Here is a 27284-nt window from a genome sequence, read left to right on the forward strand (position 1 = left end):
GAAGAAATGGAAAGAGAGAGGAGAGGGAGTTATCTGAAATGAAGACGACTTCCTGAAAAGAGGACAATCGTCATTCTAATTTCAGGTTGGGTAAATTTTTTTAAAAATGCGGTGAAGTCAGTTCAGATCCGAAAGAATGTTGGATAAATGAGGATTTCTGATTTATTTCCGATATCCACATTTATCCAGAATTTTTTTTTAATTTGAATAAATGAGGAATTTGGAGAATCCGACTTCAGATAAATCAGAGTGGTACTGTATTTATTTTTATACATGTACGGCATGTAAATCGCTTGTAAATACGTGTGCAATTACTTTACACATGCTTGCAAGTTTTTACACCGAGGTTCAAAGAATTCCATATCGTCCAATTGTACTTTACAATTCTCTTTGGCTTGGCTTCGCGGACGAAGATTTATGGAGGAGTAAATGTCCACATCAGCTGCAGGCTCGTTGGTGGCTGACGCGGGACAGGCAGACACGGTTGCAGGGGAAAATTGGTGGGTTGGGGTTGGGTGTTGGGTTTTTCCTCTTTTGTCTTTTGTCAGTGAGGTGGGCTCTACGGTCTTCTTCAAAGGAGGTACGATAATAATAAACGAGCTTCCAGTTTAATTTGAAAAAGGGAGTTCCAAGTACTTATAACTCTCTGAGAGAGAGAGAGAGAGAGAGAGAGAGAGAGAGAGAGAGAGAGAGAGAGAGAGAGAGAGAGAGAGTGAGAGATACATTTCATCTTCTTAAATGAAAGACATTATTTTTAAATAATGATCACCAGCTCCAGACTTGCCAACTCTGTGTGGAAGTGTGATGTGCTAAAAGTTAGCTTCAAAATACACTTTGATCATGACCCACCAGGAATTTATGTTTGGATGAAGACCCTTCACAACTTCATATATTCTAGCAGAGGTATATATATGAAGCCTTTCAAACTCTCCTCATAAGACGACGCCCCCCCCCCCAACCCCCACCTATTAGACTAGTACAGCTATTCTCAATCTTTGCTCGGCTCTGTTCTCCATAGGCTGCTACTCAAAGTTTATGGGCCTGCGAAGCAGTCACATTTTGGTTTCGGCGTACTTGTCTCCTGTCGACTAGCTAACACACATAAAAAAAGATCAATGTTACGTGAGGTGAAAAGAAAACAAGGCTTTTACTTGTCAATGTGCTGTGGCCGCCTGAGGGGAGGTGGGGGGGGGGTGGGATGGGGGGTGTAATGCATCTGTTAATGATGGCCGGTCTAGTGAACCTTGCCTGAGCATTCATCCTGATGCAAGGAGACCAATATACTGAAACACAACCTTCCTTTTTCAGTATTAAAGTTCAAGATTCGGTTGTACAGGTACAACCCTACCAAACAGTGTTCTCCGGTCTGCAGTGCAAAAACATGCAAACTCACAAACAGACACAACATGGATACAGACAAATGATACATAAGCAGGACATATATACATATATTAAAATAAATAAATTGTGATGGGTCACCATTGTAGCGAGTGGTGAAGCCACAAAGAACACGAGAGACCCTATCAGCTGATGAGCTGACTGGTTTAATGGTGTTCTTACAGACGTTTAACTATCCGTGTCACGAGACTCCTGGAAATGACGTGGTTCCCAGAAACCTTAGTGTCATTAGTCCACGGGGAACTCCCGGGCCCGTGGAGACCTGCGACTCCAAAGCTCCGGTAAGGTAAGTAGTGGCACAGTCCACCACAAAATATTGTTGAACATACAGTGTAATAGAAGCTCAAAGGGTTAGTGTGACCAGTTCATTCAGCGTTCTCACTGCCCGTGGGTAGAAGCTGTTCCTCAGCCTGGCAGTGCTGGCTCTGATCCTCCTGTATCTCTTTCCCCGACGGGAGCAGCTGGAAGATGTTGTGTGGAAGAAGTCCTCAATGATTTTTGTGAACCTCTTCAGACAATGATCCCGGTAGATCACATCGGTGGCAAGGAGGGAGACCCCAGTGACCCCAGTTCCCTCATTTCCTCAACCAGGTAATAATCACATTGTGTGAGATTTGCTGATTACTTGCTCCATTTAGTCTTTTGTAAATAACACAGCCCCCTTTCATCTCTGAGGTCTGAGAACTCTCACTGGTTTATTATATCATTTTTCTTTCACCCTCTCCCAGATCACACTTCTTTGCATTGGGCCAACTGATCTTTATCTCTGTAATCCACTTCTGTACTTATTTGCTGGTCCATGTATGAGATATCCAGCAGGACTGCTCACATAACAAACTTTATCACTGCGCCTTGGTACCATAGAACGAAAGAACACCACAGCATAGAAACAGGCCCTTTGGCCCATCTAGTCTGTGCTGAACTATTCATTCTGCCTAGTCCCACTGGCCTGCACCCAGATCACATCCGTGCATACCCCTCCTATCCAGGTGCCTGTCCAAATTTTCTTAAGTGTTAAAATTGAGCATTCTCACCACTCTTTGGTTGAAGAGGTTCCCCCTAATGTTCCCCCTAAACTTCTCCCCTTTCACCCTTAACCTCTAGTTTTTGTCTCACCTAACTTCAATGGAGAAAGCCCAGCTTGCATTTACTCAACCTAACCTGTTTAACCTTTCCCTGTAGCTTAGTTCCTGACAACATCCTTGTTAATCTTCTCTGCACTCTTTCTATCTTGTTGATGTCTTTCCTGTAGTTAAGTGACCAAAATTTCTCACAATATTCCAAATTTGACCTCACCTAAGTCTTATACAACTTTACTATAACATCCCAACTCTATACTCAATACTTCAATTTACGAAGGCCAAAATGCCCAAAGCTCTTTATGACCCAATCTACCACTGATGCTATTTCAAGGAATAATGTGTCTCTTTTCCCTAATCCCTCTATTCTCCTAGATTTTCTGGTGCCCTACCATTTATCATGCATGTCCTCTCCAACACAACAGCTCACACTTAACAGCACCTGCCATTTTGCAGCCCATTTTCCCAGCTGGCCCAGATCTTTGAAAGCCTTCCTCGCTGTCCAATATCACAATGAATTTGATCTTGCTAGATCTTTGCCCAGTCACTGAACGTAAAAATATAGCAAAAACACAGGAATGCTGGAGGAACTCAAGCAGGTCACGCAGCAGGACCTGGACTGGCTGGAAAAATGGACTGCAAAATGCCAGATAGAATTTAATGCAGAAAAGTGTGAGGTGTGGCATTTGAGAGGACTATCGAGAATAGGACATACACATTTTCTTCTTTGGCTTGGCTTCGCGGACGAAGATTTATGGAGGGGGTAAAAAGTCCACGTCAGCTGCAGGCTCGTTTGTGGCTGACAAGTCCGGTGCGGGACAGGCAGACACGGTTGCAGCGGCTGCAGGGGAAAATTGGTTGGTTGGGGTTGGGTGTTGGGTTTTTCCTCCTTTGCCTTTTGTCAGTGAGGTGGGCTCTGCGGTCTTCTTCAAAGGAGGTTGCTGCCCGCCAAACTGTGAGGCGCCAAGATGCACGGTTTGAGGCAATATCAGCCCACTGGCGGTGGTCAATGTGGCAGGCACCAAGAGATTTCTTTAGGCAGTCCTTGTACCTTTTCTTTGGTGCACCTCTGTCACGGTGGCCAGTGGAGAGCTCGCCATATAACACGATCTTGGAAAGGCGATGGTCCTCCATTCTGGAGACGTGACCCACCCAGCGCAGCTGGATCTTCAGCAGCGTGGACTCGATGCTGTCGACCTCTGCCATCTCGACCAACATATTGGGACTGAGCCCTTGAAGAAGATCTTCCTTTATAGTCATCTTTAGCCCACTCTCTTTCCTATCCATTGAGTAAACCTTCTCTGAACTGCTTCCAATGCATTTCCATCCATTCCTAAATGAGGGCAGGAATGCTGTTTAAGGTTTGCAAAATCTGGACTGGAAAAGAACAAAGGAATTTTCTCTCTTTTATTTTCTCCACTTTTTCCCAGTCCGTCACAATGTAAAATTAATGAGGTTGGCTCACTCCTCTGAAAAGCAGATAGCTTACTGTCTTGAATTATAAATTGGTATTGATTATTTTTTTTGGGGGGGGTGGAATTGCTGGAATAGAGACAGATCCCTGTTGACTGACACACAGGAATGCATTCTGCTGGTCGGAGCCACACTTGTGTATCGAATACTTATGAGATGGAGGCTTTAATGGCAGTCAGGTTTCCAAAACAACATCAAAAATCAAAGTACGCACAAATATCGGCTGTAAAATTTCTGCACCTGATTTTCTTTTAAAAGATGACACAAAAGATTGCAGATGCTGAAATCTGGAGCAAAAGACAAATGACTGGCTGGACCCGATGGGTCAAGATCACGAGGTGTAGGAGCAGAAGTAGGTCCATTGGCCCATTGAGTCTGCCCCGCCATTCTAATCGCAAGCTGATCCATCCTCCCCGTCAGCCCCACTCCCCGGTTCTTTCCCCTGATGCCCTGACCAATCTCTGCCTTAAATGCACCCCAACGACCTTGTTTCCACAGTCTCCCGTGGCAACAAGTTCCACAGACTCACGACCCTTTGACTAAAGAAGGCTTTCAGCATTTCTGTTCTAAATTGACGCCCTTCAAACCTGAAGTTGTGCCCTCTTGTCCTGGATTCCCTCCCATGCAAAACACCCTTTCCAGCTCATTCAGCCTTTGAAGTACCTCGCTACAGATTCGAATCCACCACTGTCAGTAAGGAGATTGTATGTTCTCCCCATGTCTGCGTGTGTTTCCTCTAGGTGCTCTGGTGTGCTCCCACAATCCAAAGTCATATAGGGTTTTGAAATTAATTGATCGCAGATGGCGATCAGCACCCTTGGGTTGAGAAACCTGAAGATTCAAAATCTCCAAGTGAAGACATTTCCCCTCTCTATCCTAAGTGGCTGACCCCTTTCCTGTGACCCCAGATCTAGACACCAAGGTCAGGGGAAACATCACTCCTCTATCCTCACTCGAAAGGGTCTCTTCCTTTCCCCTAAACTCCCATCACACCAAGGATAAAACTTCCAGAAGATTTGAATTTGTGCAGTCCCTTTTTTGTTTCCATTTTCTGTAAGCTGCAGGGGAAAAAGCTCCTGAAGAATTTTTTTAAAAACCTCGAGGAGTTTTGATTTATCTGTCGGGCATTTGCATCTATTTGAGCCCACACGCCCCGGCAAAGCATGTACAAGGAAAGCAGGTGGGGGATTTGAAAGGGATTCGGCTCAGTTTCAAGTGGCAGGAGAGCACAGCCTCATTGTAGACTGCTGTCAATCACAGTGTTTCTCACCAGCATGTCACCTTGCCTTCAGCTGTTCTCTGCAGTTGTGTATATTTTCCCTTTCTCCTCACCTTTGTGGAGTTGAAACGTCTTTGAAGCTGGATCTGGGAAACCTTGATCCATGCTCTTGGTTTTCCTCAGGATCTTCGGCTGCCGTCGTAGTCTCTGGTCGTCCTGCGGCCATACTCATGCTCTCAATGTTTCCAAGTGGAATTTGTCAGGGGCCATTGCTTCTTACAGGGGGCACATGTACAGGCTTGGTATCACCCCATGTGAGACCTGCAAGCTCGTATCTGATGCCACAACCCCTCTCCCCCCCCATCTCCCGCACCTCACGAGCAGGTGATCCAGACCAGCGTCCCCACTGTGACACCGAGAGAGTGCTGCATTGTTCAGTGTTAAGATGAGATGATGCCAGGCACGTCGTCCTACAAGACTAATCTTCTGTACAGCAGGAGCACGGCTGGCCTGATCATGGTCTCCTCTCTATCCCTTGGAGTTCCACAGAACCCAAATTAAACACAGAGAATACCCCACAGGTCAGGCAACACCTGGAGTGCAAGCAACTGGCCTCAGTGTCAGATACTTCATGTGATGAGATGCATTCTTTCTCCACAGATACTGCTTGGTTTGTGGAGTGTTATGCCTCCAAGTTACTTGACTGATGGCTTCTAACATCTCAGGAAACTATTCACACACACTCATATACATACGCCCTACAGTGATGCACTACAGTTACTACAATGAGAAGGGTGTATTCTTACACGGTTAAAAAAATAGTTCACATTATCCTGACTATATAAGATGGAATATCTCCATCATTCTCTGCTTTTACTCAGAGGCCTGTTGGATGCTGAGGAGCGACCTGATATAAAATTATGAGAGGCTTAGAGTGGGTGAAAATTATCACAAACTGGAGGACATGCTTTTAACATAGAACATTACAGCACAGTACAGGCCCACCATGTGGTGCCAACCTATGCAAACCTTTTCCACACCAAATGCATTTCTCTCACCCTCACACCAATAACCATTTTTCTTTCATCCATGCACCTGTCTGAGAGACTTCTGAATACCCCTGTGGTACCAGCCTCCACCCCCACCCCCACCAATGCATTACAGACCCCCACCACTCTCTGAGTAAAAAAAAAACCTCTAACACCTCCCCTAAACTATCCTCTGCCAAAAGGTGAGGGATGGGGGGGGGGGGGCAAAGTTTAGAGGAGATGTGCGGCACGTTTATTTGAAAAGTTCAAGGGGAACATTCGTGGGAACTTATTCACCCAGGAATGAGCTGCCACCTGAAATGATGAATGTGGGCTCAATTTTAACATTTAACCCTCTGGACTCCGGCCATTTTTAAACTTTCATTAATATATACCCAGACTGGTATGCACACCCTTATGAGCCAGCTGGTAGTTGGGTATAAAACCAAACCCGGAAAACAGGGACACAGAGTAAATGTGCTTGTTGGTAGTCCCCTGAAGTCAGGGACTTAAGAAAAATTTGGAGAATGATGGGAGGGTGCAGGTTAGTGGGACGAGGAGGAATAAAAGTCCGGCACAGGCCAGAAAGGCTGAAGGGCCTGTTTCAGGGCTCTAGAGTTCTTTAACTCGATGCTTCCATGGCCTATCACCAGGTGCTGTAGGTTTCTGTGAGGGGTACTGGACGAAGTGGTGACTCTCTGTCTTCCTTACGGTAGACAACAGTTAAAGAATTTCATGTATGTAACATTCTAAATGTAGTATTACATGGCAATAAAGGAACCTTTACCATTACCTTTTAATCAACCACCTATTGTAAAACTTATTTCCACATTCCTTGTAACTCCCCCTAGGTTCTGCCATTCATCTACCCAAGGGACAATTTTTGTGCATCTTCCTCAGACCTCTGCATCCTCCTCCGATCACCTCCTAGCTTCTTACTTTTCCCATTTCTTCCCCCTCCCACCTGCAGTATCACCTGCCAGGTCATGGTCCCTCTTCCTGATGAGGGGCGACGGCCCAAAACATTGACCGTCTGGTGAAATGCTGTAAGCTCATTTATCTGGCTTTGCCCGTCCTGTGACTGGACGCGTGGCTCCACCCTCTTGACCCTGTATAAAGGCTCCAACACCACAACCCCTCCCCAGAAAGCCTGGGTCCCAGCGCAGGATGACCTCCAACTTTATTGCAAATAAAACCCCACGGTTCTGTAACTCTAGTCTTTTGAGTCATTGATAATGCATCACTGTCCACTTCCTTCCACACATGCTGCCTGACCTGCTGTACAAATTCAGGACAAGTATTTAATCTATACACATAAATATTGTTTTGTACAAATGAGAGTCTCAGATGGGCAGTTCCTTTGGTCATTCACCAGTCTCACTGCCCGTGGGAAAAAAACTGTTTGTCAGCCTGGGCGTGCTGGCTCTGATCCTCCTGCATCTCTTCCCTGGCGGAAACTGCTGCAAGATGCAGTGGAAGGGGGCCTCAATGATCTTGCACATCTTATTCAGACAACGATCCTGGTGGATCACATCAATGAGAGGGGAGGGAGACTCCAGTTGACCTCCGATCCATTTCTCGGAAGCAACCGTACCACCCTGTGATGCAGCCGGCCAGGATGCTCTTGATGGAGGTCCTGTAGAAGGTTGACAGGATGGTGGCCGGTGGCCTTGCCCACCTCCGTCTTCTCTGGAAGTGCAGTTGCAGTTGCACCTTTCTGACAAGTGCTCACAACGGAGGTCAATGTCAGGAATTATGACCCAGTTTTACAGCATCTGTGGACTTCTTGTTCACTCACCCTTGGGACGTGGGGTGAACCCACGACACCTAGAGCAGGGGTGGCCATCCTTTTAATTATTAATTTTTAATTTTGACCTACAGCACGCTAACAGGCCATTTCAGCCCATAAGTCCGTGCCGCCCAATTAACCTATGCCCCCAGTATGTACTCGTGGGCCTAAATGGTCTGTTTCGAAGCTGTAGGTCGAAATTAAAACATTGGCCACCCCTGACCAAGAGGAACCCCACAGGGAGAACTTGCAAACTCCATGCTTATGGACTGGATTGAACCACGGCCTTTCACACTGCAAGACAAAGGTTCCACTGTAGACGTTGATAGACGGAGAAGACTGGGAGACAGCAGCCTCAGGAAGCAGCGGTGACTGATGCAAAATCAATCGCACCAATGATCAGACAATTATTGCACGGAGAATCAAAAAAACGGATTTATTTGGATGGGAAGGAAGAGCAAAATGATGGCATTTATACAAACTAAATGTTCACAAGATGAGCCAAAATTCAGCGGAGATACAGAGTGCCAAATCGCTTTCTCCTGTTAAAAAATTTATCATCCTTTTAGCATTGGAGACTCAATCACTTTGGGGCAGGATACAGGAAGAAGGTTTTTTTGCCAACAAGTCTTGGGTAATGCACCCTGGTTCTGGCAATCATTCCTAGTTGGAGTCATTAGCACTCCACTCTGAAACTCATTCCTTTTACTTCGAGGAACTTAAATTTTAACAGGTGGTTCATTTCTGTACGGGGGGGGTGGAGGAGGGGGTGGGGGGAAAGAGAGAGGTTCCAGATAATGGAAAACTAGAGCAACCAGCATCTACAGTTTGTGAGGAGTTTGAGGAGATTTGGTAAGTCTCAAAAACGTCTACAGGTGTGATGTGCAGAGCATTCTAGCTGGTTGCATCTGGTAATGAAGTGGCAACGCTCAGGGCAAGAAAAAACTCCAGAAGGTTGTTAATTCAGCCTGCGGATTCATTGAGTCCTTGGAGAGCACAAGTGGTGGTAGTGAGGAATGGAGAGAAAAGCAGGATGGTCAGACCATGAATGGGTACACAAAAATGGACATGTACCCCCTACCCCAGATAATCGATAGGGTGAACAAAATCACACATCAGGCCTTTTCTATCATCAATCTAAAATTGGCATACCATCAGCTACCCACGAAGGACTGCTGCTATACTAGGTTCAAGGCACATCTATCATTTCCTGAGAGTCCCCTTCTGCGTCACCAATGGGGTCTTGGTCTTCCACCGGGAAATGGAGCACATGGCAGAGCAGTATGGGCTGCAAGCCGCATTCCCGTACCTTGACAACGTCACCATCTGTAGCCATGACTTGCAGGATCATGACACCAATCTTCAAAAATTCCTCCACGCCTCCAAACTCCTTAACCTCATAAACAATAAGGTTAAATGCATATTTTGCGCAACCAGCCTTGTCATCCTTGGCTGTGTCGTTGAGAACGGAGTCATTGGTCCTGACCCTGACTGCACGTGCCCACTCCTAGAACTCCCCCTCTCCCACAGCCTCAAGGCCCTGAGAAGGCACCTGGGCTCTTTCTCTTACTATGCCCAGTGGGTCACCAACTATGCACACAAGGCCCACCCCCTCATTTTAATCCACCTCTTTTCTCCTAACACCAGAGGCCCAGGCAGCCTTCAGCTGCATCAAGGCAGACGTCGTCAAGGACACGATGCATGCTGTGGCCATTCCAACATCCTTAATCAGATGGGCAGGGTAGTTCCTTTCTTTTCCCACACCCTCCACTGCCCTGAAATTCAACACTCCTCTATCAAGAAGGAGGCCCAAGCATTGTCGAAACGGTATGGCCCTGGAGACTTTTCCTGGCTGGAAAATGATTTACTTAGCTTACTGACCAATGTGTAGATGTGTTCATGCTCAATAACTAACAGTGAGATAAAATGGAGAATTGAGCTTTCCACCTACAATTATGCTATGTTGTACCGGCCCGGGAAACCTATTGAACCCCCAGATGCCCTATCCCACGGAATGTATGCCAGTGCACAAACTCACTTTTTACAAGCCCTTCACAATGATCTTTTCCACCATGAAGTTACCAGGTTCTTGCACTTCATCAAGGCCTGCAACCTGCTCTACTCCATCAAAGAGATCAGGTCGATGACCAAAACCTGCCAGGTCTGCGCAGAGTGCAAACCATACGTCTACTGGCCACACAGAGCACAGTTGATAAAGGCCACCCAATCCTTTGAATGCCTGAGTGTCGATTTCAAAGGACCCCTCCCCTCCTCAGACCGCAATGTGTATTTCCTCAAAGTCATTGATGAGTACTCGTGTTTTCCTTTCGCCATCCTCGGCTCCAACATAACATCTGCCACAGTCATCAAGGCCCTACACAGTCTCTTCACCAGCTATATCCATAGCGACTGGGAGGGGGGGGGGGTCCTCTTTTATAAGTGATGAGCTGTCCCAGTACTGCTGGCTAGAGGCATTGCCACGAGCAGGACCACCAGCTACACCCCCAGGGGAACAGGCAGGTGGAGAATGGAGAATACTACTGTCTGGAAAGCCATCCTCTTAGCCCTGCAGTCTAGGGGCCTCTGAGTCTCCCGCTGGCAAGAGGTCCTTCCTGAGCCACTCTACCCCATCAGATCACTCGTATGTACTGCCACACTACATGAATGTATGTTTTCCTTTCCCAGGAAATCGGCGACAGGGACCATGCAGCTGGCATGGCTGGCATCCTCAGGGCTGGACATACTCCAGAAACATGAGGAATCACAAGTCCAACCCTTTGGCTGAAAGGGTCCACCTCCTCCACACCAACCCCCATTATGCCTATGTGGCGTACCCTGATGGGCATGAGGACACTGTCTCCAGTTGGGACCTGGTGCCCTTAGGGACTCCAGAGACCACCACTGATCACCCCACATCCATCTCACCCCTCGCCACTCACGATGCACCAGGGCCACGGCACATCCCCAGCCCCGACAGATGACATGCCAGATGCATCGCCACACACCCAGCATCTCAGCACTGACGACTGCATACAGGACTGTCCCAGACTGTCCAGGACCCCATCGCAGCCCCACAGTCACAGCCAGTACTACGACAGTCACAGAGGAAAACCAAACAGCCCAAAAGACATCTTCACCCCGCTGGACTCTTTTTAAAAACAAGGGGTGAATGTGGTAAACCACTACATGTATATATTTATCTATATGAGTACACCCATTAGCCGACTGTACCCTATGGCTCATCCCACAGACTCCTGCATAAAGGTGACTGTCCCTCAGCCCCCTCCTCAGTTCGGGACAGTCGTCCAGCAGGGGCGTGCCTTCATTCTACTGCGAATAAAAGCCTATCCCTTTTGCTCAACTTCAGTCTTTTGGAGTCATTGATGGTGCATCGAAGGGCACCGGACTTTACTCCATTGAGGATATCTACAAGAGCAGCCTCTATCCTCAAAGACCCCCACCACCCAGGCCAGGCCCTCTTCACTCTGCCACCATCGGGGAAAATGTACCGGAGCCTGAAGACGAGCACTTGGCGGCACAAGGACAGCTTCTTCCCCGCTGCCATCAGATTCCTGAATGATCAATGAACCACAGACCCTGCCTTACTTTGACCATGTTTTTAGAGCATAGAACATGGAACAATACAGCACAGTAAGGCCCTTAGGTCCTCGATGTTGTGCTGACCCGTATATCCTATTTTTATTTATTTTGTAAGGAGGTTTCTATAAATGTTTGCATCATGACGCTGCTGCAATATAATGAATTTCCTGACATGTTAATGGCAATAAATTCCGATTCTGATTCTGAACGCACAAAATGCTGGAGGAACTCAGGGGGTTAGGCAGACCCATTGAGTTCCCTGTGGCTGAGTGTGTTTTAATGTATCCTGTCGGCCAGTGTCTCGGTTGTGCCTCACTGAGGCTTGGTACTGAAACCTGTTCACCAACCACTCCATCACAACAACGTGCACTGCTCTCGGTGCCAGGCATGAAAGCGGCAGTGCAGCTCAGCAGCATGTGTGGAGAGAAAGGGCGGTCAACAATTTGGGCCTGAGCCCGAATAAGGTGGTTGCCGGGTGGGGAGGGAAGGGAAGGGAATACAGGCTAGCAGGAGATAGGTGATAGGGACGGTTGTGGGGTGGAGGGGATGATGCCAGGAGGGATAGCCCTCTGATAGGAGAAGTGACGAGGCAGCTGGGAGGAGGAGGGATGAGGGAAAGGGAGGGAAGGTTGGGCGGCACGTCTTTACCGCACCAGTGATCGGGACCGGGGTTCAAATCCCATGCTGTCTGTAAGGAGTTTGTACGTTCTCGCTGTGTCTGCGCAGGTTTTTCCCGTGGACTCTGGTTTCCTCCCACCTTTCAAAACGTACCGGTGGTGTAAGTTAATTGGGCACGGACTCGTGGACCTGGAACCCTGCTGTATGTCTAAATTTTTAATTTAAATTTAAAAAGGGGAGGGAGTTAATGGACATTGGAGTTTGATATTGTTGCAATCTGCTTGGAGACGGCCAAGATAGAAAAGAAGGCATTGTTCCACTACAGCACCTTATGTTCCGTCTGGGCATTAACATTGACTTTGAGGCACCACTGATTTACCCAGTTTGCATACGTTAAAGAATATGCTCACTCATTTCTTTCAGCACAAAATGAAGTCGACTTTCTTTATTCTCTTCAGACTGAACACTCATCTCCCCAACTATCACCTCGCCAAACCCCTCTGACCTTTTCATTGACGCACGGCCACACGGGTGATCCTGACCCTCTCACATTCCTCCTCCTGCATCCGAGATCCATCCCACGTATACAGACTGCTTACAGACCGCACATGCGCGCTACCACACCCGCGCATTGCCTCACATGGATGGTATCGCTCCTGACGCAGGTAAGTACGTGACCACGGCAACTTCTTTGGCTTTCGTTAAACTCCAGCCCCCCTCCCGTTGCCTTTCCCCAGCTCTGTCTCTCTCCCTTTTCCAGACCCAAAATCAATTCTCATCTCTCCTCTTATCATATATAATTAACATCTTTTGTTCATCTGGATTTCTCCTCCGGCCAGCACTGTGTTTATTCTGAGCATTCCTGTCCTTTGCTTATACCTTGAAGAAAGTGTCAGGCCCAAAACGTCGGCAATGTATCTTTATCTCCTATGGACACTGCAAGACCAGCTGACTTCTTCCAACATGACTGTCCACCAAACAGTGCCTACTACAATCCCTGAAGAGGCTGAGGACCTGGTGATATCTGCCTCTGAGGGTGATGTCAGAACATCATTCCAGAGGGTGAACCCTCGCAAGCCGTCAGGCCCTGATGGTGTACGATCATCCTGGTACCCAGGAAGAGTAGAGTGAGCTGCCTCAACAACTTCCGCCCAGTAGCACTGACTTTCACTGTGATAAAATGCTTGGAGAGGCTGGTCATGGCCAGAATTAACACGTACCTAAGCAAAGATTTGGAATTCGCCTATTATCACAATCGCTCCACAGCAGATGAAATATTGCTGACTCTCCACTCAGCTCTGGATCACCTTGAAAACAGCAACTCATACACTCTTCATCGACTACAGCTTGACCTTTAACACCATTATTCCCCCAGTGCTGGTCGAGAAGCTACAAACTCTAGGCCTCTCTAGCCTCTTCTGCAACTGGATCCCTGACTTCCTCATCGGAAGACCACAGTCAGTACAAATTGGAAACCAAGTCCCTTCCTCATGGATGTGTGCTTAGCCCACTGCTTTAGTTATTATAAACCTATGACTGTGTGGCCAGGCTCAATTCCAGTTTGCCGATGACACCACAGTTGTTGGCCGAAACACAAATGGCAATGAGGAAGTGTACAGGAGGGAGATAGATCAACAACTTAGCGCTCAACATCAGGAAAACCAAGAAGATTACTGTAGACACCAGGAGGAAGTTAGGGGAACGCAACCCATTTCTCATCGAGGGCTCAGTAGTGGAGAGGGTCAAAAACTTCAAATTCCTGGGTCTCGACATCTCCAAGGATCTGTCCTGGTACCTCCACATTGATTCAATCACAAAGAAGGCTCGCCAGCGGCTATACTTTGTGAGGTGTCTGAGGAGGTTTGGTACGTCACCAAAGACTCTCGTAATCCTCTACAGGTGCACTATGGGAAAGCATTCTGGCTGATTTCATCATTGCCTGCTGTGGAGATGCCGACTCTCAGGACAAGAAAAAGTCTCCAGAGGGCTAACTCGGCCTGCGACATCACAGGCACCGGACTTCACTCCGTCGGGGACATCTACATGAGGGAGTGTCTTAAAAAAGCAGTTTCTATCCTCAAAGACCCCCACCACCCAGGCCGTGCCCTCTTCACTCTGCTACCATTTGGGGAAAAGGGTACAGGAGTCTAAAGACGAGCACTCAGCGGCACAAGTACAGCTTCTTCCCTGCGGCCATCAGATTTCTGAATGATCAATGAACCAAAGGCACGGCCTTTACTTTTCGTCCACTCTTATTTTTGTTATTATTTTATTTTTCTAGTAATGTCCTAAGATGGTAATAATATGAAAGTTTGCTCTATGAGGCTGCCGCAAAACACTGAATTTCTTGACTTGTTCATGGCAATAAATCCTGATTCTGATTAGTGAAGAAGGGGAAAAGGCAGGTAGTTGGAGATGAGCCTATTATCAGATCAGCCATGATCGCATTGAATGGCGGAGCAGGCTTGATGGGCCGGATGGCCGACTCCTGCTCCTGTTTCTCATGTCCTTATGCTTCTGAAGTGTCAAAGTAGACTGGAGATGCAGCGCACTGGGTCGATTTAGCAGGCAGCTGGAGGAAGGAATGATTGTTTGGAGTGGTTGACGAGGGTGTCAGTCCAGTGGGCTGCTTTATCCAGCGCAGTGTGAAGGTCCCTGGGTGGTGCAGGAGCTCTGCCCACTCAGTCAAGAGAAGGGTGTTCCATCACACTCCTGCCTTGTGATCTCAGGGTGTGAGTCAGTCACCACAGCAATCCCAACCTCTGCTCTGTAGCCGACCGCTACAAAGAAACACACACACACACACACACACACACACACACGCACGCACACACACACACACACACACACACACACACACACACACACACACACACACACACACACACACACACACACACACACACACACACACACAGTGTGGCAGGTGAAGCACAATCATTTTAGGGCTGTTGGTCTGATGCTGCCCCAGCTTCTACCCCCGCCGCTTCATTGTCGTGGGAGTCACTTTAGTGATCTCTGTCCGCATCTCCTGCTGCGCGATGTGCCGGCCCGATCTCCGCAATTGCGGGCCGCCACAGCCCTGCATTCGTACCTATAGTTGCCGATGACATCTTGATGACACTCAGCTGTTGTCTTCAAAGGGAGGGCCTAACAAGAGTATCAAGTAATGGGAAAGAACCATCAGCCCTTGCAGTGATGTCAACCCAAACAGAGGACGAAAGTGTGGACATCTAGTTTAAAAGAAAGCATGCATCCTTCATGGAGGATTGCAGTGGATACACAGTCCCATTGCACGCGTTCGCAGATACATTGGCAGTGCCACAAGTATTTATTGCTTGTAATATGAAACCTGACTTATCAGAGCCACAATTTATTAATACATCACCTCAGTAATATTGGTGATGCATTTTAGGAAGTTAAACCAGATCCGGTCGCACACTCTTCTTCCCACGGGCAGTGAGAAGGCTGAACGACCAAAGGAACTGCTCTCACTAACTGTCTGAGATTCTCATATTCAATGAAACAATATCTATTTATTTAGATGAAGTCCGTGCTCTGTGTTTGTACTGCTTGCCTGTATGCATGTTGTGTCTAGTTGTGTGCCTGCGTGTTTTGCACCGAGGACCGGAGAATGCTGTGATTCTTTCCCGGCGGGAGTAACTGGAAGATGCTGTGTGAGGGGTGTATTTGTCAACCTGCAGTAATGATCATTGGGAGGCACTGAACCGTATTAATAACTTATTGATAGCTTTATATCTGATTATTAGTGTGAATTATTAACCCATCGTATTTATTGTTTCTTCTTCTTCTTCTTTGGCTTGGCTTCGCGGATGAAGATTTATGGAGGGGGTAAATGTCCACGTCAGCTGCAGGCTCGTTTGTGGCTGACAAGTCCGACGCGGGACAGGCAGACACGGTTGCAAGGGAAAACTGGTGGGTTGGGGTTGGGCGTTGGGTTTTTCCTCCTTTGCCTTTTGTCAGTGAGGTGGGCTCTGCGGTCTTCTTCAAAGGAGGCTGCTGCCCGACGAACTGTGAGGCGCCAAGATGCACGGTTGAGGCGAGATCAGCCCACTGGCGGTGGTCAATGTGGCAGGCACCAAGAGATTTCTTTAGGCAGCCCTTGTACCTCTTCTTTGGTGCACCTCTGTCACGGTGGCCAAATAACATCGTGTTATCTATTGTTTACATTATTGATAAATTACATACCTTGCATCGAAATACTGATGTTGTGAATTAATTTGCTGAAGGAACAGTATTACAATTTGTCTAAGGCTTATCGATTCATACAAATCTTTGGAGTGCAATTTTGCTTCCTGAGAAGCTTATTACTTAAGTATTTTTGTGGACTATTCATCCATTGGAAGGTCTGTATGTAATGATTGGTGGGGAGTATTGATCTTTTGGAAGGTTTGTTTCTAACAATGTGTAGTATATTGATCCAGTTAAATCCTCGAATGTAACATGGTGTGGAGTATGACCCGATGGAAGATTTACAGTTAACTTATCTTTGCACAGTTTTCATCCATTTGGGAGACTTGTACATGCCTCCCATTGTAGAATAGTGTTAAATGTTGTGCTTAGTTTAGTTTGCAAAACTAAGGAACTGATTGCAGACTTCAGGAAGGGGAAACCAGGAGAACACACACCAGTCCTTATCGAGAGGTGAGCAGAGGAAATAACTACTAATTCCTGGGTGTCATTGTCTCTGAAGATCTATCTGGGGCCTTCGTGTTTGATGCAATCACAAAGAAGGCCCCACCAGCAGTTATACTTGATTAGGAGTTTGAGATTTGATATAGAACCCAATTACAGCACAGAAACAGGCCCCTTCAGCCCCTCTAGACTGCAATGAACCATTTTTCTGCCATAGAATGCCAAAGACTCTTGCATATTTCTACAAATGGAGAGCATTCTGTCTGGTTGCATCACTCTCTGGTGTGGAGGTGCCAATGCACGGAACATGAAATGGCGACAGAGAGTTGTGAACTCGGCCAGTGCCCATCAGGGGCATCAGCCTTTACTTCATTAAGGACATTTACAGGAGGCGGTGTCTCAGGAAAGCAGCCTCTCTCCTCAAGGACCCCCACCACCCAGGCCAGTCCCTCTTCATTCTGCTGCCATCAGGATGGAGGTGCAGGAGCCTGAAGACAAGCACCCTAGGTTACAAAAACAGCTTCTTCTGCTCCGCCATCGGATTTCTGAATGGACCTCACTTTTTGTCTTCTTTTGCACTAATGTATACATTTTTAAAAGAGTAACTTAGAGCAATTTTTTCACCTGTAATGTTCCCACAAAGCCATGAATTTCGTGACACGTTATTGACAATAAATTTTGATTCTAATTCCAATTATGCATATGGACTATTGATCCATTTGAATAATCATATCCAACAATGCCAGTGGGGGAAGGGTCAGTTATTTGTCTGCAGTAGGTATTAGTTGGGATTAATGTGGAATGGTTAAATTCTTAGTTTGAATTGTAGGAAAGTCAAGTCACACAACTTGAATCGGATTTAATTGTTTATTGCCATGAGAACCTAGTTACAGTGAAAATTGTTTTGCACAGAAACAGCCCCTTCAGCCCATCTGGTTTCTGCCGCATCCCATCGACCTGCACCCTGACCATAATCCTCGATTGTTGTTTGTAATATATATTAATGATCTAGATGATGGGGTGGTAAATTGGATTAGTAAGTATTCAGTTGATAGTAAGATAGGTGGAGTTGTGGATAATGAAGAAGGTTTTCAAATCTTGCAGAGAGATTTGGGCAAGAGTGGGTTGAAAGGAGCTTAATGCTGACAAGTGTGAGGTGCTACATTTTGATAGGACTGATCAAAATAGGACATACATGGTGAATGGGAGGGTGTTAAAGAATGCAATTGAATAGAGAGATCTAGGAATAATGGTACATAATTTCCTGAAGGTAAAATCTCAGGTGGATAGGGTAGTAGAGAAGGCCTTAGGAATCCTGGCCTTTATAAATCAGAGCATAGCGTATAAGAGTTGGGAGGAAATGTTAAAATTGTACAAGGGATTGGTGAGGCCAACTTTGGAAAATTGTGTTCAGTTCTGGTCACCAAATTATAGGAAGGATGTGAACAAAATAGAGAGAGTTCAAAGAAGATTCACCAGAACGATACGTGGGTTTCAGCAGCGAAGTTATAGAGAAAGGATAAACATTAGTTCTTTATTCCTTAGAGTGTAGAAGACTGAGGGGGGGATTTGATAGAGGTCTTTTAAAGGTTGAAGGGGAGGGGGGGTGTCGATAGAGTTGATGTGAATAGACTTTTTTCCATTGAGGATAGGGGACATTCAAACAAGAGGACATGAGCTGAGAGTGAGGGGTGGAGGGGGGGGGAAGTTTAAGTGCGACACAAGGGGAGCTTCTTTACTCAGAGAACAGGGGTCTGTGTGGAATGAACTTCCGGTGGAGGCAGGTACAGTATTATCTTTTAAGAAAAATTTGGGTAAGTACATGGATGGAAAGGTATGGAGGGTTATGGGCAGAGTGCAGGTCAGTGGGACTAGGAGAGTATAAGTGTTTCGGCACGGACTAGAAGGGCCATGTGGCCTGTTTCCATGTTGTAATTGTTATATGGTTATACCCCCCCATCATGCACCATCCAAACTTCTCTTAAATATCAAATCTGAACTCACATCCTCCACCTCGTTCCACATTCTTTCCATCCCCTTGGTGAAGATGTCCCTCTTAAACATTTCACTTTTCATCTCAGCTAATTTTAGTGGAAAAAGTCTGCCTATCCCCTCATAATTTTGTATATTTTAACGTGATAAAATCTCCCATTCTTCTACGCTCCAAGGAATAAAGTCCTAACCTATTCAACCTCACCGTGCAGCATCCTAGTAAATTTTCTCTGCCCTCTTTGAATATATTTGATATCTTTCCTATAGTTCAGTGACCAAAACTGCACTCAACACTCTAAATTTGGCCTCACCAATGTCTTATTCATCTTCAACATAACATCGCAGCTCCTGTACTCATTACTTTGATTTATGAGGGCAAATGTGCCAAAAGTTCTCATTGCAACTCTATCAAGAATTATGTATCTGTATTCACTGATCCTTCTGTTCTACCACACTCATCAGGGTCCTGCCATTTATAGTTTATGTCTGCCCTTGGTTAGTCCACCCAAAGTGTAACACCTCACACTTGTCCACATTAAATTCCATCTGTGATTTTGCAACCCATTTTTCCAGCTGGTCCAATTCCCTCTGCAAGCTTTGAAAGCCTTCCTCGCTCTCCACTACACCTCCAGTCTTTGTGTCATCTGAAAATTTGCTGATCAAATTGACCTCATTATCATCCAGATCATTGATACAGATGACCACCAACGATGGTCCTAGCACTGATCCCTGAGGCGCACCACCAGCCACAGGCTTCCAGTCTGAGACGCAAACATTCACTGCCACTCTCTGACTTCTCCCATAGAGCCATTGTCTAATCCAATTTATTACCTCATCCTGAAGTGACTGAACCTTACTTGACAACCTTTCATGCTGGACATTGTCAAAGGCCTAACTAAAATCCATTGAGACAACATCCACAACCTTTCCTTCATCAATTTTTATGTAACCTTATCAAAAAGCTCCACAATATTGGATGGATTCAATCTAAGGACATATCTCAAAGCCTTCAATTTGTTTCTGCAGAGAAGAGGTTTTCAAACTGCCCCCTGATGCACCAACAATGACTCAAAGGACTGAAGTTGAGCAAAGCTGATAGCCTGTTATTTGCAACAGAATGAAGGCACGTCCCTACTGGTCGACCGTCCCAAACTGAGGAAGGGGCTGAAGGACAGTCACCTTTATTCAGGAGTCTGTGGTAGGGGTCACAGGTCAATGGGTGTGCCCAGACAGATAAATATATATGTGCTCCTCCAACTCATGTTCCACCTTAAACAATTCCTATGCCATTGATGCTCTGTGATTAGTAAGGGATTGCTTAAGGTGGGATGGGAGTGGGAAGGAAAGGTTGAGATTCGCTGCTCTAGACCCAGTTGTTACTGAAATATTTTGTGTGTGAAAAATTGTCACTGGCCCATTTCCTTTGGAGTTATGAAACCGTGCACATAACGAATCAATTGGGTCTGATTAAAACAGTGGTTTTCAAACTTTTTCATTCCACTCACACACCACCTTAATCAATCCCTTACCAATCATAAGGTTCAATGTGAGGTTGGTGGGAGGGGGGGCAGTTTTAAGGTGTAGAGTATTGCTATATGGAGCAGTGATCCCATCAGAAGCTTTGTATCCAATCTGTGTTGTGTAATTTTAAGATGTTGGGTACTTTGGAAGTAATCAGTTTGAAATATTGATGCTGTTCTAGAATGTTCTTTAAGCACTGCTTTGAAGGTTTCTAGTGATTGGTGTGGATTATCAAACCCTTCAGAGTATTTTGGAGTCATTGAGTTTTACAGCATGGAAACTGATCCTTTGGTCCAACTGAAGCTCTTTCCACATACACGATGCCCTCCATGTGAAAAAGGTGTCTTCCTGGTTCCTTTTATACCTTTCCCTTCTCACCCCAAGTTTAATATTCCCCGACCTTGGGAAAATGATAAAGAATACAGTAAAACCCCTGGTATCTGGAATTCAAGCAACTCAAGCAACTGGCACAAAAAAAAGGAAAATAAATAAATTAATTAAAATGAATAAGAAAATAGGTTAAAAAAAATACCCAAGTTTAAAATTGTAAATGATCTCTGAAGCAGCAGATAAACAGTTGTGGAAGAAGGGAGCAAATATCCAGCCAGCGGAGGACCTTGGTTGTAGCAGCTGTTTGAATAAAATGGCGTCGCCCAGGATGAAGAGCTGGTTGATGCTTCTCGCCATTGGGGTGACTCTCTTAAAGTGTCTTCCTTATCCCAGTTTAGTAGGAGTTACCTCAGTCAGAGGCTTTTTCTATAAACTTTGGCGAGGGGGAGTGGGTTAATTATCTGTTACATTATTGTTCAACTTTCGAGCAGCTCCGTGGTGGGGGAGGAACCTGCAGATGTAGTGACAGTTAAATGTTTTCAAAGAATGTGACTAAAAAATTAAGTAAAATGCTTTAAGGTTTATGTATTCATGCAAGTGAAGTTTGCTCAGTGTAAGGACAGTGTAGTATTTTTGTCTTTTGTCTCTTAAACTGTTTATTCTTCATGCAGGTATATTAGGCATTGTGAGTCTCAACCAAATGGAAAATCCACTTATCTGGCATTTACTAATCCCATAGAAGCCGGATACCAGGGGTTTTACTGTTTTTACCTGATGCCCTTCATGAGGTTTTGTCACTCTACAAGGTCCCCCATCAGCCTCAATCCTCCAGGATGAAAAGTCCTAGCCTATGCAATCTCTCCGTGTAACTCAAACTCCAGTCCCAATAATTTCCTTGTGAATAATTTCTTCACCATTAACAGCTAAATCACATCATTTCCATGAGTGAGTAATCAAAACTGCATACAACAGTCCAAATGCAGTCTCAAGTCTTTTTCAGTTGGAACATGATGTCCCCATTCTCATGCCATGAACTTTTGTCATCTAAATGTTTGAGTATTAAATCTGTTGGAAATGTGTGTCAAATTATTGGCGTACAGTCTGGATCTGTTGATAGACTTGTCACAGCAGTGCTGGTGTGGACCTGTGGAGAGTGGCGAGCAAAGACACAGTGTTACTCCACTGGGTTCTACTGCCCAGTCCAGCTACCAATGGCTACGTGCAAGCTTTAAACCTCCTGTTAAAGGAGCTGGCTGTGGTTTATTTTAAAATCTTGTGACTGTGGGGTCTGTACCCAAGATGACAGTGCCTGTGTTCAGCAGGGGGTTACAGACTCCGGGGACGCAGAGGACTGGCGCAAGGCACTGGTAACGGGGAAACCAGCCTGTGGTGAGATGTAATTACACCACTAGGTCACCAGGGGTCACCCCAGTGACCTTGTCTATAAAGCAGTCCAGAGCTACAGCAGAGAGACAAGACCTCTTAGCGTACATATTAGTTCATTAAAGCTGTCTTATACTCGCACTGCTGGTGTGGTTATTGTCAGTAAACAGCTCCTGTTTGAGACGAAGCAGAGGAGGAGACCCTACTGGGCGGTGACCAAGGAGGCGGGCCAGGGAGCAGTTCTGCGGCTGAAGAACACAAAGGAGGCAGTCGGTTCTTGTGGCGCAGAACCCACGCAGGCTGTGGGCTGCTGGCGACTGTAGTCAAAGGAGACCAGCTGACGGGGGTACCAGTTATTGGAATTGAGATGCATGAGGGTTCTTGTGTCTTCCTGATTATTTTTGGATCTGGAACTTGGTTTGCCGATGGTTTTGGGCTGAAGTCTGTGTGGGTGCAGAGTCCGTGGGAGCACTGGAGGAGAATCCTCGGACACCCAATGACTCTGAAGGGACTCTCTTTTGCTTCTCATTCCTTGACTGCAAGGGGCGCCGGGCAATCTCTGATGGTGAATCTTTGTCTAAAGGCAATTTTGTGTAATATTACATCTGCTTTATTACATGACAATAAAAGAATATTGCATACTGTTGGTGCTTTGGATGCTTTACACAGAGATGTGTAATGGTGTAGATCCTGACATTAACTATCAGAATTGAGTGTCGATCCTTTGAAGGCATTTCTTTATGATTTTAACGCTGGTAAAGAAGACAGTTATTTCTCTGAAGCATTGACTGAACCCAGAGTACTTGATTGAAGGGACTGACAGCATGAGGTGGGGGGATGGGGGGGGGTCCGTTTCAGGTTGGGCCTGATAATAATTAGAGCTTCTGGAGCTTGCCTTAGATCGGTCTGGGCTGCCCCTGCTCTTTATTGTATTGAAATGGAATAACCAGCTTTAACATGTATCCATTGTCAGAATCAGAATCAGGATTTTTTGTCATGAACAAGTCGTGAAATTCAGTCTTTTGTGGCAGCCTCATAGAACAAACATTCATATTATAACCATCTTACAACATTATTATAAATAAAAAAAATAATATTAGTGCAAGAAAAGCGAGGCCGTGTCTTTGGTTCATTGATTGCTCAGGAATCTGATGGCAGCGGGGAAGAAGCTGTCCTTGTGCTGCTGAGTGTCCGCCTTTAGGCTCCTGGACCTTTTTCCCTGATGGCAGTGGAGTGAAGAGGACCTGGCCTGGGTAGTGGGGGTCTTTGAGGACAGAAGCTGCTTTATCTGCTTCTTTAAGGCAAGTCCTCGATGGAGTGAGGTCTGGTACCTATAATGTCGGAGGCAGAGTTAACAACCCTCTGGAGTTTATTCTTGTCCTGAGCGTTGGCGCCTCCGTACCAGGCAGTGATGCAACCAGCCAGAATACTCTCCACGGTACAACTGCAATGGCAAAGTTAGCGTAGCGGTTAGACACTGTTGCAGTGCCAGAGATCAGGGTTCAATTCCTGCACTGTCTGCAAGGAGCTGGTACATTCTCCCTGTGACCTGCATGGGCTTCTTCCGGGTGCTCTGGTTTCCTCCCATCATTCAAAGCACATACCAGGGGCAGTAGGTTAATTGGGTGTCATTGAATGGTTTGAGCTCATGAGCCAAAAGGGCCGTAAATCTAAAAAAAAATTAAAAAAAGGCTTGGGATTTTGACTCATTGAACTGATAATTTGGTGCCTTGGAAGGTTGGTATTTGATAACAGCAGTAGAATAACTACTGTTGGAGACTTTACCATTTGTTATTGAACAGTTATTTTCAGCATTGCACAGAGAGATTGCCCTCCCTTCTTGCTTATATTTCACTTTCATACATATCTCTTTTTTGACTACTGTTGTTTACCCTACCGAGAAGCAGAAATTCTGCCTGGTCTAGAGGGAAAAGAACCTCAGGGTTGTATGTGGTGTCATGTATGAACTCTGACAATAAATTTAAACATTGAACTTTAGACAATCACATTCGCAGAGTTTCATGCACTTGAATCATGTCCAACCATTGGCGTATTATTGATCGTTTGCTTGAATTTTATCTGAATGCTGCTGTGAGCATTGACCTATTGGAAAGCTTTGCACCTGTTAGAATGGAGTATTGATCCCTTTGAAGGTTTGCATCTCTCCATTGGTCTGGAACGTTGATGCATGGAAATGTTATATCCATTGTTGCGGAGGCTGTATGTTTCCTTTTGAAGAGTTGTACCTAATTATTGGTGGGGAACTTTGATGCCAAAGACATGGTGAATTGTTTATTGTCATCTACACCAAGATTAAATGAAAAGCTTTATTTTGCATTGCTATCCAGACAAGTCAATCCATACCTACCTCCGGGCAGTGCAATAATTAAACCAGGGAGTCAATTTACAGTGAGCTGTAAATTGCAGGCCACAGTGTTCAAAAATAGTACAGAATATAGAGAAGAGTACAGTTAAAATAATGCAAGGGCTTCAAGTATTACAGCACAAGAAAAGGCCCTTCATCCCTCCTAGTTTGTGCCAAACTAGTCTTCTGCCTCGTCCAACTAAACTGCGCCCAGACTATAATTCTCCATATACCCTCCCACGTCCAATCTCATGCAAGCCTCATGGGAGCAGACCATATAAATTAAAATATTAATTTTAGATGTACAGTACTGTAATAGGCCCTTCCAGTCCATTGGCCCGTGCCATCCAAATACTCCAATCAACCTACAATTTTTGGAGGGAAGAAATCAGAACATCCGGAGGAAAACCACACAAACATGGGGAGAATGTATAAACTCACAGTCAGTGCCAGATTCGAACCCTGGTCGCTGGCGCTGTTAAAGCATTTAGCTAACCACCAGGCTGATCAGGCCACCGCATGTGTCAGTTTGGGTCTGGCTGGGTGCAAACATAACTTTAATGCAGTGGGTTGTGTGCAGGTCAGACTGGGCTGCTTCAGTACTTCACTGTGTCTTTTTCCCTGCTTGAGGACAAGTCATATGCAGGGTTCCTTGGAAAGGACTTCCTGAACAATAGTATTAACCCAATGGATTGGGCTGTAGAAAATATCATCTGTCCTTGATTTTGGATCAGGTTCAGATTGGATTTTTGGCTCATGCCAGAAAAGATCTCACTTGTAGATACGCTTCCAGCTGTGTATCTAACTGTAAATGTGGACTATTGACATCTAATTAAGCTTCCTGGCAAATTATTGATGTATTAGACAATAAGTGTTCATTAGTGTGTGCCATGAATTCAAACAGAAGGGTATAGTGGGCCTCGAGCCTGGTTGCCGCTCACTCACCTGGCCGGGGGAGGCCGCGTGCGGCACTCTGGGCTAGGTTGCGGTGCACTGGAGAGTTGGGTATTCACCTTCAAGATGGCGCGGGGACTCTGTCATCTCTATTTTAAGACACATGCCCTACAATTGAATGGCAGGCATGGGGTGATGTCACTTCCGGTCCTGGGTGTCCAGGCCGGAAGGGATTTAAAAGAGGAGGCAAATTTAAATAAAGTTTTTTTCCTAACCAGCACTGTGTCTGGTGTATTCTACTGGAGTAGTTGCTACAAGGGTTCCATTTAAACCAACCTTGAGGATTAATATTCATATTGATAAACTGCAGCATTGACAGATCAAAAACTCCGTATGAACTTACTTTTGTTGTTGCTTAGAGAACATAGACCCTAGAATATTACAGCACAGTACAGGCCCTTTGGCCCCTAATGTTCTTTGCTATTGTCTCTCCAAGAAAAAGTTGCTAGCTATCCACTCTATCTATACCCCCCCCCCCCATAGTCTTATTAAATCACATCTCATCCTTTATCACTCCATACATTAAAGCCCTAGCTCTGTCAACCTTACTTCATAAGACGCATTCTCCCATATCCTGGTAAATTTCCTCTGCACCCTTATTGTGAGTAAGGAAACAGGTTTGGTAGGTCTCAAAGGCAAGGACTCTGAACACAGTTTTGATGGGGAAGGATTTTATTTATAGAAGACGTGTGGGAAATGGTAACAGATGCTGCATGCGCACACGTACACACAGACACACATACACAGGTGCGCACGCACACACGCACGCACGCACGCACGCACGCACGCACGCACGCACGCACGCACGCACGCACGCACATACAATGATGAAGAAAATATCTATGATGCCCCGCTACTACTTGACTCAGTGCAGGCACTGCTCTATGCCTGGAGGGTTAATCCCAATTACAACAGCCAATGGCCCAAAGCAAAGTGCTGGTAAGTTGGGGAGTCCAGTCCAGGTCATTTACATGGTACAATGGCAACTTAATGGGTGGGGCGGAACCAAACCTTGATTGCCTCTGACTAGGTAGGAGGCAGTGCTGTCACTTGTCAGCCACAACCCTTCCCAATACAACCCTCCTCTAAGAAGCTCTTCATCATATAATGCTACAGCATTTCAGCCCTCAATGTTGTGCTAACCTATATATTCCCACCAAAAAATAACTTATCCCTTCCTACCTCTATTTTTCTTTTATTCATGTGTCTAAGAGTCTCTTAAATGCTCCCTATCATTCCAGCCTCCACCATCACCCCTGCAAGGCATTCTGGACACCCATAACCCACCCCTAACGTCTTACATCCCTTCATTTTGTACAGATGTCCGCTGGTGTTTGCTGCTCCCACCATGGGGAGAAGGGTGATGACTGTCTGCACTATCTATGCCTCTCAATCTTGTAAACCTCTATGGAGTCACCTCTTATGAAGTCTTCCCTCCACCAGGTAATTCAGCCAACAGATGAGGGACTGCAGATGCTGGATTCTGGAGCCACAAAAGCAAACTCATCAAATCGAGCAGCATGAATGGAAGAAACATGAGAGACTGGCCTCAACCCTGAACACTTGACTCTTTCTCCTGCTGGGTTCAGGTGGCTTTTTGGCTCCACATAATTTCACTAGTTGGATATAAAATTCTAAAAGATCCATGTTCGAGATAACCATTTGGGAATATTGATCCTTTTGAGTTATGTCAGATTATTGATGTATGTCAATCTGATAAAGGTTTTGCATCTAATTATTGGTGTGAATTATTAATCTCTGTGATAAAATTTTATCTAAGCACAGGTGTGGAGTATTAATCCACTGAAAGCTTTGGACTGAATTATTGATGAAAGAGTTGGTCCATTGGATATGTTACAGTTAATATTATTTGTAATCC

The 27284-nt window shown here is 45.7% G+C and overlaps 1 protein-coding gene and 1 long non-coding RNA gene across 3 annotated transcripts in view; one reads left to right on the forward strand and one right to left on the reverse strand.

Moving 5' to 3' along the window:
* LOC138756050 (uncharacterized) lies at positions 1 to 27187 on the forward strand. Of its 2 annotated transcripts, XR_011352702.1 has the most exons (3): positions 1 to 85; positions 1563 to 1684; positions 26849 to 27187. It is a non-coding gene; the product is annotated as an uncharacterized lncRNA (long non-coding RNA). The 2 variants fall into 2 exon arrangements; XR_011352701.1 differs by lacking the exon at positions 1563 to 1684.
* Positions 1 to 27284, reverse strand: part of LOC138756972 (transcription factor COE3-like) — a 462275-nt gene that overhangs the window by 269445 nt on the left and 165546 nt on the right. The gene's annotated exons all lie outside the window — the stretch shown is intronic.

The sequence above is a fragment of the Narcine bancroftii genome, chromosome 3 (assembly GCF_036971445.1).
Source record: "Narcine bancroftii isolate sNarBan1 chromosome 3, sNarBan1.hap1, whole genome shotgun sequence".
Classification (NCBI taxonomy): domain Eukaryota; kingdom Metazoa; phylum Chordata; class Chondrichthyes; order Torpediniformes; family Narcinidae; genus Narcine; species Narcine bancroftii.